This window comes from Leptonychotes weddellii, chromosome 5 (assembly GCF_054177405.1).
Source record: "Leptonychotes weddellii isolate Sample4059 chromosome 5, ASM5417740v2, whole genome shotgun sequence".
In the NCBI taxonomy this organism is placed as follows: domain Eukaryota; kingdom Metazoa; phylum Chordata; class Mammalia; order Carnivora; family Phocidae; genus Leptonychotes; species Leptonychotes weddellii.
Genome location: NC_138373.1, coordinates 40886057 through 40902728, shown reverse-complemented (window position 1 = coordinate 40902728; position 16672 = coordinate 40886057). Strand labels below are relative to the sequence as shown.

General features: G+C 46.7%; 1 protein-coding gene across 1 annotated transcript in view; it reads right to left on the bottom strand.

The window, feature by feature from the left end:
* Positions 1–16672, bottom strand: part of PFKFB3 (6-phosphofructo-2-kinase/fructose-2,6-biphosphatase 3) — a 76705-nt gene that overhangs the window by 59219 nt on the left and 814 nt on the right. The gene's annotated exons all lie outside the window — the stretch shown is intronic.

The window sequence follows — 16672 nt, the reverse complement described above, 5'->3', positions numbered from 1 at the left end:
AACAAAGTATAAGATATCCTTTTGTAGGGGGGATTGACATGGAAAGGGGGCTATGCCAGGAAGACAGCTATGCCCACACATCACCTTACTTACATGCCTGGCTGGGCAAACTTTGTTTACCATACATTTCGTCTTCTGACCCTCCTGTGAATATTCTTCCTTGCCTTTGAGGCCCCGGACCCTTATCCCTTTCCTTAGCTCAGAATGGTCCAGGAGGCTCAACTGCCTGGCAATTTGAGTATAGTATCTTTGTGGCGCTCGTGAATGTATGCACATCACATACATAATTTAAAAATTGTCTTTTTCCTTCCTGTTTATTGTTTATAGGGGCAGGGAGAGTCTCAGCCAAGAATCTAAAAGGGGAAAGGGAAAATTATTTTTCCTTCCTTACAACACGTAGGACCAAGATGTTGACATCCAACCTATGTAGCTTTCTTTTGCCTTAAAATATTCCTATTTGTTACTTTAAAAGTAATATACATTCATTGTGAAATGACTGCAAAATATGGAAAAAAACATAACATATTCCCGGCTGTGTTTCCTTCCAGGTTCTCCTATCTGAGCAGGCTATTTTTAGAGCCTCAGGAGATTTGGCATTAGCTTTCACCTCTGCACTGAATTTATGATCTACTCAATGTCATCACTTACAAGGAAAATAGACATCAATCATGAGAATTATCTTCATAATAAGGCCAGGAGTAAAGAAGATTCAAGATTTTTTTTTAATTCCTGGGGAAAATATAAAAAACAAATGAAAAAAAAACAACCTATGGAATTGGGAAAGGAGAGGGAGAACTTTCTGGAACTGGACTGGAATAAGAGCAATGTGAACTCAGGATCTTAAAAAACTTCTGTTTCCTAGCTCTGTCAATTGGAAAGGCCCTAGAAACGATGCTACCCCAGGAACAACGAGCACACCAGAGCCCAGACCTTGGTTTCCAACTATCACTCTCCACTAAACCTCACCAGGGCTCCTTGGGGAAGTGCCTGAGCCTGGAACATCTGGTTGTCCCAAAATATAAGGTAGAGCTCACAAACCAAGGAGGATGTGCCAAAAGGACATGGCAACCAGCTTGAAAGGGCTCTTATCCAAAATTGGGACAATCTGAGCATCAAAATGAATAATGTCAGGAATAGATTATAATGCATGCAATAATAATTTTTAAAATCCCTGAATCTATATTGATACTATTCCTACTATTAATAATAATGAAATGGGGCACCTGGGTGGCTCAGTTGGTTAAGCGACTGCCTTCGGCTCAGGTCATGATCCTGGAGTCCCAGGATCGAGTCCCGCATCGGGCTCCCTGCTCAGCGGGGAGTCTGCTTCTCCCTCTGACCCTCACCCCTCTCATGCTCTCTCTCTCATTCTCTCTCTCAAATAAATAAATAAAATCTAAAAATAAATAAATAAATAATAATAATAATAATGAAATGAAATCTATTTCAAAGGGGAGGGTGGGCAGGAAGGCTCCTCTTTACAAAAGAAGGCCAACTAATAAATGTCAAGAGGACAACAGAAATGTAAATTTGCCATTTTTAGCCACCATAATCAGTGTTTCAGTCAAGAATCACCAATACATGCTGAAACCACTGTATAAAAGATGATTGGGAACAGATTTGTGAGTGATCCCAAAGGATACTCCACAGGTACATCTGTAATTGGAAGGGGAAAAGTAATCTTTATGAGTAGCCCAAACAAATGACCAGAGTCATTTAACGTCACTATTAAAGGGACAAGCTGACCCCCTAGTCTGTTGATGTAATGTCAGTAAGAAGGACACACAGCATCTACGCAGTTTTCCTGCCAAACAGGTTGAATAAGAAAACAATCAGGCAATTGCAAGTTAAGGGGCTTCCTGCAAAAGAAGTGGCCAGGGTCTTCACAAATATCAGTATCATTAAAATAACACTAACTAAGGCTACAGAACTCTTCGAGATCAAAAGAGACTTCTAGATAAATGTGTGACACTTGATTGGATCCTAGATGCAAAAAGAAAAAAAAAATCTATAAAAGATACTACTGAGACCATTCAAATATGGACTGGCAACTAGGTAATGGTCTTGTGTCCCTGCTAAGTTTCCAACGAGGATGATAACTATATGGTGATAATTTAAGAGAATGCTCTTGTTCTTGGGAAGAACATGCTGAAGCATTTAGGGATGAAATGTCATGATGTCTGCAGCTCCCTCCCAGATGGTTCAACATGAACAAAATCAACTGAGAAACTAAGATGGTGAAATGCAACAGTTGGTGAATCTAGGGGATGGAGGTTGTTCACTATGCCAACTTTTCTGAAGGCTTGACATTCTTTAAAGTAGAAAGAGACAGAAATGAAAACTTCCCCAGGCAAGAGTCTCTCGCTATCCTTGCACACGTTTACCTTCCTAACACGCAATCAGTGCTCGGTGGACCAAGAAACTGCATTTCTGTGTCATCAGGCAAACACAAGTCAAGGTTGGTATGTTCGTGTAGATACACAAAGAAAATACATACGAAATTAAAGGGACAAGTTTGTGGCAAGTGAGTCCCTACGTCCCAGGTATTTTATCCAATGTTTGGTGCCGACAAATATTTCCCATCTGCTTACAAGGCATGTCTCCGGAGCAGGGCAGCTCAGAGGCTGGTGGACACACACAGCAAGTGCGTGAGACCGCCACATGACTCAGCAAGGGGGCACTTTAGTGACCGACTTCGAGAAGGAGGGCAGATTCTGCAACTTCTGTTTCAAATCAAAGAACATGATGGGCATTGGTTATTGGGAGGCTCAGTGGGTCAGAGAGGTCTCCTGAAATCGAGGCCTCCCTTTGGCCAGTTTGGCTACGATGCGTTTCTGGCTGTAAGTTAAGCATTCGGTGTCTCCTTCTGTTACAGGAGGTGGGCAAAGCGTCAGCAGTGGTTCTCACACCTTCTAGGGGAGACCCGCCACCGCTGAACGCTGGTACCTTGCATAGTCCAGGGCCACCCTCTCAGAGGTTCTGTTTCATTTTTAATGTCCACCCGACACCCTAGGGGATCGTGAGGGAGGATATTCCCAACTAGAATAACTCAGGACACAATCGAAGCAAGGTGGATAAAGCAGCATGGAACCAAAAGTAGTCTCCTTTGGAAAAATAAGTGTGTGCCTTGTTAGAAGGGGGAGGGATGAAGGAAGGGGGCACTGGAGAATGAAATTAAATGAAGCACCCCAAAATAAGTCACCTGAACGATTTTACACATTCAACTACACCTAGAGACCTAAAGGCCAAAAGTTCCATGAGCCAGTATGGAAAAGCTGCACATCTTCTATTCCTCTTTTTTTTAAAAAAAAGATTTAATTTACTTATTTGACAGAGAGAGAGCACAAGCAGGGCGAGCAGCAGGCAGAGGGAGAAGCAGGCTCCCCACTGAGCAAGGAGCCCGATGCGGGCCTCAATCCCAGGACCCCAAGATCATGACCTGAGCCGAAGGCAGACGCTCAACCGACTGAGCCACCCAGGTGCCCCGCACCTTCTATTCCTTCCTCAGCAGACCAGGCTCCCCTGATCAAAGGATCACCTTTGATATGATCGTTGTGAGGAAATAGTATAAGATTCTAATGCACTTTGAAATTTTCATCAAGAATGGAGAATTAAGCAACCTCAAGTCAGAGAATGATATTCTTTGAGGAATCTTATGTGCACGGAAGTATTAATGTTCCCATAAATGAATCACCCGAACATACAGTCTTCAATCATCTACCAGGCATGAGGCTGGCCCAGGGAGTTTACGGTCAAGTTGGGGAGACAGAATGAACACAAATTATAGCACAAGAATCATGATTTCCTCCGGCTTGAAGACTTCAAGGCAGACTGTGATTTGAGGGGGGGCCTTGAAGATAACGGCACAAACATACCAAGGAGGCAGCTGATGAGAAGGACACAGCTGGGGGGGTGAGGGGTGTGCACAGGGAAAAGTGTGCAATGAGACAGTTAACGGAAAGAATTGGGAAACTGTTTTCAGGGGCGAAGACATGGTCAGGAAGGTGTGAAGGGGAAAAAAATCTCGAGAAGGTAAACTTTTCCTGAGGAAGACAGATAGATAATACAGTCTCTAGTTTACAGAGCAGAAAATCATCCAGAGCAAGGCTGATTTAGGAGCTAAAGCTACCATTCCACTTCAACCCCGCAATTCCAAAATGGGTGCTTTTACCAACCAAAAGACAGGTACAAATAGAATGTTCATGGTGGTTCTTAACATTATAACCCAAACCAGAAATGACCCAAAGGCCCATCAACAATAGAAGGGACATAATGTGTTGAATCACTAATTGTACATCTGAAAATAATATAACACTGTGTTACTTATACTGGGATTAAAATTTTTTAAATAAAAAAATTTAAAAATTAAAAAAAGGAAACAAAGGGACAAGACGTCAACTATTCTCACAATAGAATACTACATAGCAATGAGGATGAACTAAGGATTTCTATGCATAACAACATGGAAAAAATCCAGTTGGGATGTTGAGGGAAAGAAGCCACATTCAAAAGATACATAACGTAAAAAAAACAAAAAACAAAAAACATAATGTACAATCCATCTATATGAATTCCAAGAATGAGCAGAATTTATTCATAATGAGAGAAGTCTGCATAGTGGTTTCTGCTGAGAAGCCCTTCTGGGGGTACTGGAAATGTTCTATAGCTTGGTCAGGCATTGGGTTACATGGATGTACACATATGTATAAAAACCACCTGGGATTTGTACACTTATTATATATATGCTATGCCCCAGCTTTAAAGAGATGTAAAACGTAAGCCAGTAACAAAAAGAAGAGTGACATAGGTCTTGCTGTGAACTACTTTTCTGGACTCACTAAGGACAAAAGATTTAGTGACCCCAGAGCATGGCAGAGATATGCCATGTTATGGTAGGAGATTGGCTTGCCATGATTTGCCCAAGTTGGCAACATAGGCTCGTCCAGAGCTCAGGCTGACCCACGTTTTGTGGAGGGGATGAAGAAGGGCTATTAACTCAACTTGGCTTTTTAAGACCCATTGAGATAACTAAAAACACTTAGATGTATCACAAATTAACTTAAGAATCATGACTACACCCATTTGGGGGCTAAAAATCAAATGTATATTTTTAAAAACAATAATTATGGTACAAGAGATGAAAGAGAATCTCTAGAATCATAGAATGCAAGAGCTGGAAGAGATACTCCAGTTAATTCTTTGACTTTATAGATGGGAGAATGAAGGTCCAGAGAGGTGAGGTGACCAGTTCACAGCCACATGACAAGGAGAGGAGTCACGGGACCAGAAAACGAGTCTCTGCCCAGCACATCTCTAATATTGTCTAAGGTCTCTGTGATGCTTCGGGGCAGCTCTCAGGTAGGGAACTATGGTCACCACTGCCCCCAAAGTTGGCCCCCCCCGGAAGAAGGACAAGGACCCCAATGCACCAGGCAGAAGTTGAGGGAGCCTGCAACCTAGGTCCCAGCCTCAGCCCTTCCTCCTGGTCTTCCATCCACCTTGATAAAGTCTGTAAAATCTTTCTATCTTTCTGCTTCTCCAGAAAATGGGGACAAAAGCCTTGCTTCTCAAAGGCTGAGAAACCAGCTGCCATGGAGGATGATGAATTCCTTTTGTTTGTTTTCTGGAACCGCTTTATTGAGATACAAGTCAACCCATTTAAAACTGGGCAATCTAATGTTTTTTATATATTCACAGACTCGTGTAAACATCCCAATTTTAGAACCTATTACCCCAAAAGAACTCTTTAGCTGTCACACCTCCACATCCCTCCTCCTCAACCTGTAGGCAACCACAAATTTACTTTCTTATTTCTACAGATTTGCTTTTTTTGGACATTAAATATAAACGAAATCATACCATCTTCTGTGAATAGCTTTTTCACTGAGCATGTTTTTCAAGACTCGTCTGCTTTGTAGATACAGGATTCCTTTTTATTTACTGAACAATATTTCATTGTATGGATATACCATATTTTATTTATCGATCAGTTGATGGCCATTGGGTGGTTTCTACTTTAGGGGTATTATGAGTAACGCTGCTCTGAAAATCCACGTGTATCTTTTTGTGTGGACATATTTTCGTTTCTCTTGGGTAGACACCTAGGAGCAGAAGTGCTGGGTCATAAGTCTATGAATCTATAAAAAGTGCTCTTGCCTGTACCCTCAGAAGCTGTGGGGTGAGGAAAGCTGAGGAGAGAGGGATGGGACAGGGTGAGGGCTCTTAGCTGGGTGGTCAGGGAAGGCTTCTGTGAGGAGGTGAGAATCAGCTAATGCTTTGCAGGAAGCAGCCGGGCAAAGCTCTGAGGGAGGAATATTCCAGGCAGAGTGAACATGGCCCCATGTTCACGACCTGGCACCTTGAAGGACGGAAGGATGGGGCAAAAGGAACCAGGGGACGGGATTAGGCAATGAGGCTGGAGAGGTGACCAAGCATCTCTCATTCTGTTTTAACTTCTCCTTTTGACATAATTTCAACCTTGCAGAAAAACTTCAAGTGGCACAAGGCATTTCCTGTGTACCCCTCACCCAGACTCACCAATTCACACTAACAGTTTGCCACATCTGCCTTATCATTCTCTCGGTATGTTATTACGTTTTTTAAATATATATTTTACATATACAAGATAGTACATAAATTAAGTTTTTTAAAAATTCATATTTTTTTTTCTGAACCATGAAGATAAAATTTGCCCCATTTCTTAATACTTCGATGTGTATTACCTAAAAGCAAAGATGCTTTCCTACCGTGCAACTACAATACAACCATCAAAAGCAGGAAATGAACTTGAATACAATACAGACACCAAATGCATTTGGCCAATTGCCACGCTAATGCCCAGGCTCCACTCCAGCATTTATAGTCAATGTCCGTCTGTCTGTCTCTGTCTATCCAATCTGGGTCCCTACCTTTAAGGACCTAATATTTAAAAGTACCTACTACTTGACATGGACTCTAAATAATTTCATTTCTCTGTTAAAACTTAAATGTCATTGGTAATGATAGAAACGAGCAATTAAAATTTAAAAATACAATTTTATGTTCTACTTTGACGAAGGAGATTTCCCATACTCTTCTCACGGCATTTCATTCAGAAGCCGCTCACTACCGTGGGCAAGGGCACTCGAATTGCCTTCCAACTATTTTACAAACGATGAAAACACAGCTTTGGGAACTGCTGATCTCCTTAACAAGTAGGAGGAGCAATTCTTCTTCATTCTTCCTTGCTCTCTGGGCCCCAGGCACAGAGATTTGGGTTCATCATAATCCCCGGTCCATCTCTTACACCCATCATTGATCCCTGAACGTGGTCCTGTTTTACACCATCTGTTGAAGCGATGTAACAGACAAGCAGAAATCCATCAGCCCATTGACATCCATGTAACCATTACTCTGAACTTCATAGAAGAAATACTGGTTTGTTATGTACATATTGCTTAAAAGCATATTGTTTCGTTTTAGGCGTTTTAACTTTATTTAAAAAGTACTGTGCTGCATCTCACGTCTTGCCATCTTTTTAAACGGCCGTGACAACATCGAATTCCGCTGTCTCTCCGTGCGGGGCGCATGGAGACCGCCGACCAGCAAACACCGGGCGGCACCACTGCGCAAGACCGCGCGCCCTCCCCTCCCGCGCGTGCGCAGTTGGCTGTTGAGAGCCATTCCTCTGGGAGCGAAAGTCGCTTGTGCATAAGTTCCTGTCAGGGACACGCCCAGGAAGGACACACCTGGTTACAGGGGATGTGAATACCACCTTTCCAAGATAATGCCAAACTGTTTCCTGGACACTTGCAAAATTTACACACCCCTCACGATGTATCAGAAACCCTTCTGACCCCCACTCTCTCCAACACCTTACACTGGCAGACTTCTTCCCTTCTGCCAACCAAGTAAGGGTAAAATTGTGTCTCCCACTGTGGTCTCCATCTGCACTTCGCTGGTCCCTGAAGAGATTCATGTCTTTATTTCCTTATCTTACGTTCCACACTACCTGATTTTTTAAAAAGGTGTTGCCAGTCATTTGGTTCTTCCTAACAAATCGGCATAAGACATGAACAATTTCCTGCAAAGAAAACATCCAAATGGCCAACAGACACATGAAAAAAGTGTTCAACATCGCTCGGCATCAGGGAAATCCAAATCAAAACCTCAATGAGATACCACCTCACACCAGTCAGAATGGCTAAAATTAACAAGTCAGGAAACAACAGATGTTGGGGGGGATGCGGAGAAAGGGGAACCCTCCTACACTGTTGGTGGGAATGCAAGCTGGTGCAGCCACTCTGGAGAACCGTATGGAGGTTCCTCAAAAAATTGAAAATAGAGCTACCCTATGACCCAGCAATTGCACTACTGGGTATTTACCCCAAAGATACAAATGTAGGGATCCGAAGGGGTACATGGACCCCGATGTTTATGGCAGCAATGTCCACAATAGCCAAACTGTGGAAAGAGCCAAGATGTCCATCGACAGATGAATGGATAGAGAAGATGTGGTATATATATACACAATGGAATATTACGCAGCCATCAAAAAAATGAAATCTTGCCACTTGCAATGACGTGGATGGAACTAGAAGGTATTATGCTAAGGAAAATAAGTCAATCAGAGAAAGACTATTATATGACCTCACTGATATGTGGGATTTAAGAAACAAGGCAGAGGGTCATAGGGGAAAAGAAGAAAAAATAAAACAAGACAAAACCAGAGAGGGAGATAAGCCATAAGGGACTCTTAATCATAGGAAACAAACTGAGGGTTGCTGGAGAGGAAGGGGGGTTGGGGGATGGGGTAACTAGATGACAGACACTGGGGAGGGTATGTGTTGTAATGAGCACTGGGTATTATATAAGACTGATGAATCACAGACCTCCACCTCTGAAACTAATAATATATGTTAATTAATTGCATTTAAATTTTTAAAAAATATGAGAAAAACAAAAACACCAACCCTGGTTCTTCTAACAGAAGGCAGAGAAAGGAACATAGCCACAGAGAAAAAAGGACTGTCTCACCTCCCGGGACAGTTGGTTCTTCTGTCGCGTGGATTATGATTTTATTGTCATGCCACTTATTACCTATTGGGAGGCACTCCAAAATGAATTTCTTTGAAGTTTTATAAGGTTAAATGTCCTATAAAGCCGCAGTGACAACATGACCTTTTGCTTCATTCAAATGACTTCAAGTGAAAAGCTCTGATACAATCCAGGATTTGCATAAAACATGGTTTCGGCTTGAAGTAGGTTCCATGTTGCTGTTCTCCATTCATGTTCAGCAAACACGATTCATGGTCAAGTGGATGCTGACTGACTCGCTTTTTTATTATAAAAGTGTGACATTCAGGTTTTAGGTTTTTCACACAGAAACCGGCCAATCTGCAGACTCAGATTGCTTTCCCGCTACTATGAGGCGGCAAGTTGATGACAAAATTCTTGTTTTGATTTTCTTATACGTCTGTTGGCAGAACTGCTTTGAAACGGATCTCCCGTAGTTTCAAGTCTATGGCCCAGGACCATAACATCTGCTTGGATTCTTCCCTTTTGTTATTCAAACATTAATGAGGTTTTAAAACCTATTTCTCTGAATGAGGCCAGCGAGCCTGTGGCACAGGGTTGGCTAGAGGTAGGTGGGGTGATCAACTGTCCTGGGACCGAGGGGGTTGCTGGTTCTCACGATTTTCCATGCTGAACAGGGGAAATCTGGGGCAAACCAGGCTGAGTTGGTCGCCCAGCCCAGAAGCTAAGTTAGCCAGCTGGTGGCTGGGCTGAGTTTGTTCAGGAAGCCTTTCTGGAGTGGAGTTTTCCCCTGCCCTACAATGGAGCCCTTCACAGGCTAAGGAAACCGAAGAAGGGACAGAAATTAACCGGCAATTGGGTACCCCTGACACAGAAACCCTGGCAACAAGAAAAACCCACCACATGCCTTTCTACCAGCTTGGACCGTATCCATGCTCAGCGTCCACAGGTAAAACACATCAAAACGTGAGGAATCCCTTATGTGTGGCAATAATAATCAACCCTGACTCTGAAAGCCAGTTTGTTCTTAAAGTATCTGTCCTGCAGTCGGCCCAGAGCATAATAGATCTTTCTAGAAGGTTCCTTGCTGAGTCCCCAGCCTCTAGAACCATGGATACAAACTGAACCACTGCCTGGGGAGATCCACTACTCAACACAGTTACTCCACGGAGCCCAGCCGAGCCCCCACCCCTGCTGGCCACACAGCCCTTAGGAAAACAACCAGTGTTCTCGGCACCTCTCCCGGTCACCTAGAGCGGGTGTAGGAGTCCTCTGTGACTCACTCTTTCTCCTCCCCTCCACCCAATCCCCTACAAACCTGCGGTCTGTGTCTCCTAAATATATTCAGGATCCAACCACTTACACCCGCCTGCCCCTCCCCACCCTGACCTCACCCAACATCACCACTCACCCAACAGACTCCCACCTGGTCTCCCTGATTCACCCTTGTGACCCCACAATCCAGTCTCAGGAAGGCAGCCACGTGCTGCATGTATGGCTCATCATACAAAGTTAATTCATGCCACGCCTCTCCTTAAACCCTCCAAGGGCTTCCTATCCCACCCCAAGGAAGAGGCCAAGACCTCAGAGTAGCCTTGATTTACAGGATATGCCCTGCTACCCTTCTGAATGGTGTCCTACACTCACTTGGCTCCAGCCTCACTGGCTTCCATATGTTTCTCCAACACTCAGCCCACTGTGGCCACAGGACCTTTGCACCTACACTTCCCCGTTAGAACACTCTCCTAACATAGTGCATGGTCCACTCCTCACTCCCTTCAGTCTCTACCCAAATGTCACCCTGTGGTGACCATCCTAGTTAACAGCCGCTTGCCCCCATCCCCCTCCTCCTCCTCTTTCCTGCTTCATTTTTCTCCAGAGCACTCAGCCCACTGGGCACACTCTGTATTTACTCACTTATCTGTTTACTGTCTGTCTACCCCCATTGGAATGCAAGTCCCATGGAGGCAGGCAGTTTTGCCTATGGTGGTCACTGCTGTACCCTCAGTTCTTCACCTACACCTGGTCCACTAGGTGCTGAACAGACATTTGCCAAATGACTGAAGGGCGTACGGAAGCGACTGAAGTAACACTACCGGCTAGGAGAGGTACCAGCAGGCAGGGGCAGCCAGCTGGCATCCAGCTGTGTTTCTTGCCTTTTCTACTAAACGTCCTCAGCTACTGAGCCTATAACCCTCCCTTTCTTAGTGTTTCCCCCAAATGGTTATTTTGTGAATGTCCCCAGGGAAATGTGGCCCTTGCAGATGACTGATTGTGCGTGGGGCCTCCATCCCTTCATCCAGATTCACTGCTTCCTCCTGAGGCTGCCTGGTTCAGAAAGCCCCCATGAGAGGCCGGACGCCTCCACAGCAGTACCTGCCAGAAGCTTGGAGCATGACCACTCAGATCTTGCGGAAGACCCTAAATCACGCTCAGAGCCCTAGCTGCAAGGGAGTCTGGGAAATGCGGCTTACAGCTTCCCAGCCTCCGCAGTTTGAGCTGTCAGTCACGCGAGAACGGTACTTTCAAGACTATGGGTTACTCCCCATTAGTGGCCTTGAAATCAATTTCCTGAAAGTAGACCAGAGTCCTTTTTAATGAAATGGAACAGACGACAAAATATCACAGCGTGCTATATATTCTGAGAGAAGTCCTGTTTTAGGAAAATGTCTGCCCAAGCATCAACCCAAACTATGACATCAGAATTTCTGGTGCATCAGACTTTTTTAAAAGTTCCCTGGTTAATCCAAATGTGTGGCCAGGAAGAAGAGCCATGGGGTCTGGTCTTTTCCATAGGGAAACAATGCTTCTGTACCCATAACTCCCAGCCGGCCTCTGGTCACCCGAACAGTCATGTGGGCATTGTGCCGAGGCCCCAGGCTGTCCATAGAGTCTGTCGGCATCAAAATGCATATTTCTTCTGGCCAAGATCTTTCTCTTTCTCTCTTCCTGCTTCGAAGCCCACACTTCCTTGGGGTACCTCCCTGAGCTCCCATTTGCCCCCACTGACTGATGAAACTTTGTCTTCCTGTGGCAGGGCTGAGCCAGGTCCCCAAGCCTCGAGAGTGACTTCTGCAGCCTCAGGGGGAGGCTTCCTGAATCCAACCTGTTGCCGGGATTCAGTATGTCAAGCAGACGGTAAAAATACCACAGCAGTTCGGCCCTAAGGAAGAACACAGTTGTTTCCTCAAAAAGTATCAGCACAGCTCAGCACGCTGCAAGTCAAGGGAGAAAAGCCAAGTCAGGGGACCACACTTCTGGAATGCCTGCTTGTTCCATCTGGCCAAGGACACCGGGGGATGAGGGAAGCTCTCCTTCTGACAAACTGATTGTCAACACAGTGTAGGGCACGGACACCGTACCTAAACTTCCACACTGGAGGGCCTGTTACTGATGCTCACTCTAGACTCTGGGAAGATCAGCAAGAAGTTCTTAGCCCTGGAGCTACTTGAAGGAACAGCAGACCCACGATTATGATGGACAGGGACTTCCAGACTGACTTCATAGGACAGATGGGTCTAATGCACGTTCAAGAAATTAGACTCCGACACCAACTTCCTTTTGGCACAAATTTCATTCTCGAAGTTAAAGCTGAAGGAACACCGAGCCCAGAGAACACAGGGCCATGACCTCATCATTTGCCACTTGCCTAAAACATAGCCTCTCTCCTGGAGACACTGGTGGAGACCAGGCCAGGGTGCCCAGCACAGTGTTTGGGAACAAAGGCATAGAGGGGATCTCTTCCGCCCCCTGCAGCCAGCTTGGCCAAGCAGTTCGGGACACTCAGTGTCTATGTGACAAATGATTAGACGAAATTGAGTCAGATTTGGAGGGAATCTTAGTTCACACCTTCTTTTCCAAATGGGTAAACTGAGGCCATATGCTCTTAAGTGGCTTGAGATAACCCAGCCAGCGCCTGACACAGGTGGGCCTGTCACTATCTGGTCCCCGAGCTCCCGGGCCATGGCATTTTCATACACACCATCCCCGGGTCTCCTTCCTCAGGAAGCATGCTGCAGTCACATCAGGGACAGAACTCTGAAATGGCCCGGGAGCCCTAATCTCGTCCAGTAAGTCGCTGGGCCCTGGGGGAGGAGAACGCGCCCCAGAATCCAGCCTGCGGACGCAGACACCCAGAGTGCGGGGTGGGTGCCCAGCCCCTCCTGGAGACTGTCTTTTCAGGATCTGCTCTCTGCACGGCCACTGGGGAAGTGAAGAGAAAAGAAGGAGAGGTCCTGGGTTTAAGGTCCAAAAATGCTGACCCCGGTTAGCAAATCGCAACCCCAGGGGCTGAATTGCAGGAGTTCCGAAGGGCCTGCATCCCTTGCGACGGTGGTACTTGGCTTTGGCTTCTGTTCCCTCAGCATCCCTGAAACTCAGTACCCGGCACGCAGCCGTGGCCTGTCATCTGGCTGACCCCTTAGCTCCATGACACCAGCCGGGGTTATGGGATCAGCACCCATGACAGCAGTGTCCTGGGGCCGCCTGAAGAGAGGCAGAAGGTGGGGGTTTTCCTGGGCAGGCCCACCTGCATCCATCCATCTCTCAAAGATCCAGATGAGTCAGGCACCTTTGTCTGTCTCTCTGCTCATTGCCAACGTGAAAGAAGTAGCTGGTTCCTAACGGCTGACTTGTCATATTCTGTGATTCCTGCCTGATGCCAGTCATATCCTGGGTCCCCTCCTCTCCAGTCCCATCATGAGCCATGCTGGAAAGGCACGAGGCAGGGGTCTGCATCCCAGCCCTGTTGAGCGCACAGCTTGATGAGGGAACCTAGACAAGCTGCATAATCCCCGTGAGCCGCAGGTCCTTCATCTTTACAATGGACACGATGCCACGTGCATCAGAGGGTAGTTGGGAGGTAAGTGCACACACAGAAGGCACTTGGGGTGTGGGAGATGCTCGGTAACGTTAGTTTGGTTTCTGTCAGGCAGAACCTCCACCTGTCCCCTCTGAAGGGGGGGAGTGTGCTAGAATACTTGGGACCCTGCTCTCTGAAGACAGTGTTACAGACTTGTTGACCAGAAAGGGCCCTTGAGAATTTCGTTGAAACCCTGGCCTCTGAGCAGAGCCACACGCAAATCCCAGGAGAAGGGCTGACCCCTCCTACCTGGGAAGGCCTCCAGAGGGAGAACTCCCCCAGCCTTCCTCCGCAGCTCATCCCAGCTTTCACCAGCCATCCTGGCCTTCCTCCCGGTGTCTGGCCGAAGCTCTTCCTGCCCGCCCCCCTCTTGTTCTCACGGTAGCACATTTCCTCCTCTGACTCAAACCAACCTCAAGGCTGACTTCTCCAGACCTACTTCTTCCAGCCACGTGGCAGAGGACCCAACCCTGTTCCCCCACCATGGCCACCGTCACCCTGGAACCAACCAAGAAAAGAAGTGAGAGTTTGCGTTTCATCCCCACCTGTCCAGTGGGGGGAAGGTCACTGTCAGTTGCTGCCTGGGCTGGTCTCAGTCACGTCTGTTCATCCATTCATGCTCGGGGCTTTCTGCCTGACTTACTATAGCACCATGGACCATGTTGGGGAGGCAGACCATGGAGGTCTAACTACAGGGAGGGAACTGCCAGATCTTATTCAACTAGGAGCGTCCGTGTTCCTGGTGCCTAGCAAGCACTCAATCTAGAGAATGAATGAATGAACGAATGAACAAACGAATGAATGAATGATTAAATGAATGATGCAGCATGCAATCTCCGAACTCTGCATTCAGGAGACATCAGCTGCGTTCCTCCCACACTCAAGACACAGGACCAATACCTAAAATACTAGGCTGGTTGTCTGTTTGTCTCACCAGATCCACCTGCCAGCACGCGGACCTACAAGGACATCAATGGGCCAATGCCTTGAGGTCAAAGGGAGGGAGGACCAGGAGTGCTGATTCTCCCAGTTTGTTCTCTGGAAGGCTACGAGCTGCCTGAATCCTTAAGTGAGGGTCAGCTCCGATCAGGCCACAGGCTCCACGGCCCTTTAGGCCTGGGGTGGTAATGCCTGGGGTTCCACACTCTCTTCTGTGCCTTTCCTACACCCTGCCCAAACCTTTGTAATAGTCCCTTTCTTAACCTTTTCTCAGCTTGCCCCATACACGTGAGCATGCCCCAAGTTTCTCGCCAGGCCTCTGACCAAGCTGATCCCAAAGTCTTACCTGTCAGGACACAGAAACAGCGCGGGAAGGGAATGAGCGGTGCGGTAACATTCTAGAGTTTAGCTAAAAGGAAGTCTTTCTCCATCTGGTTTCTGTTCATCTTGGTGAGGGGGGCAAAGAGCAGGGAAGTCTTTTCCTATTTTTGAAATTACTTTTTTTGTATAGTAAATATATTCAGATGGCTCAAAGTCCAAAAAGACATAAAAGAGTATCTGCACTCAAGTCCCCACCACCTGGACAGTTCCAGGGATAGAGTGCTGAGCCCCCGTCACAGGGGCAGCTCCAGATGATGTCCCATCACCATACTGAACAAACCGGGTCTCCCTGCAATTCCCACCCGTGCTCCCTTCTAAAAAGGAGATCACAACTCAATAAAGTAGAGAAGTCCTGCCCAGGACTCGAAGCCCTCCAGAGTCTCTGCCCTGGTTTATCACCAAAGCTTCCAGAAAACCCAGCTAGGTCTGTTCCTCACATCCTGGGACCTTCAGGAATTGGCATCCATAGAATGGAGGAATGGCATTTTCCCTTCGTGCAACAATGTTCTCTTCAGATTTAAAAAAAAAAAAAAAAGAAAGGAAAAGAAAAAAAGCTTAACGTTTAGTAGTTTGCAAATGTTTTGTCCTGATCTATCAATCATCAAGTGAAATCTAGCAGCGCAGTATTTATTTCATCCTTGATGCATAAGCCCCTCTGCTCCTCTCCCCCCACCGCCCACCCCCACCCCCTGCAACAAATGCTGGGACAAGCTGACAGGCATCCTTGCCTTCTCGGAGTTTGCCACCAGAGACCACAAGGAAACAAGCGGGAAGAAGGGGTGAACTCAGCACATACACCCCTATTCCCGCTGCAGCTAAACGCGGTCAGGTGAGGAGAGCTGAGGGAACCTCCAGACGAGGGCACAGTGTTACATCGGGAATCATGGAGACACTGAGGACAGCAACCATGGGACTAAACGTCATCAGCTGACTGAGGACGGCTCTTAGAAGCGGTCACCTCACTTCTCACCATCCCCCAAAGAACAAGGAGTGCCAACCATCCACCTTCACAACCAGGAGCTCTAAGTGGCATCTTAGCAACCTCTGTTTAAGGGACAAAGGCCAACAGGGCATCACGGGCAACCACAGCATTAACCTATTAATCTGAGTTATGAGGGAAGGGAAGAGAGGGCAAGAGGACAGGGACGGAGGGAACGGGGAGAGGGCCACACAGCTCAGTCCCAGGCACCCGGGAAGGGTGGAGGCCTCCTCTCACTTACTTCTCACCAGGCCACCGTACCCAGGTGGGGGTGCAGAAGCCTTGGGTTTTAAGTGACAGTGGGTCACCGGAGCCCAAGCCCCTCCCAGGCTGAACAAACAGGGAAGGAGTCAGATAGCTCTGATTGCAAAGTGAAATTGAGTCTTCCTCTCTGTCCCGGGCTAGCATTCCAGCGAGCCCTGCAGTGACTTGGGAGCATCAGGGCCTCCATCACCCTGCCCATAAAATGAGGCCCAATACAACGGCGGGGGGGGGGA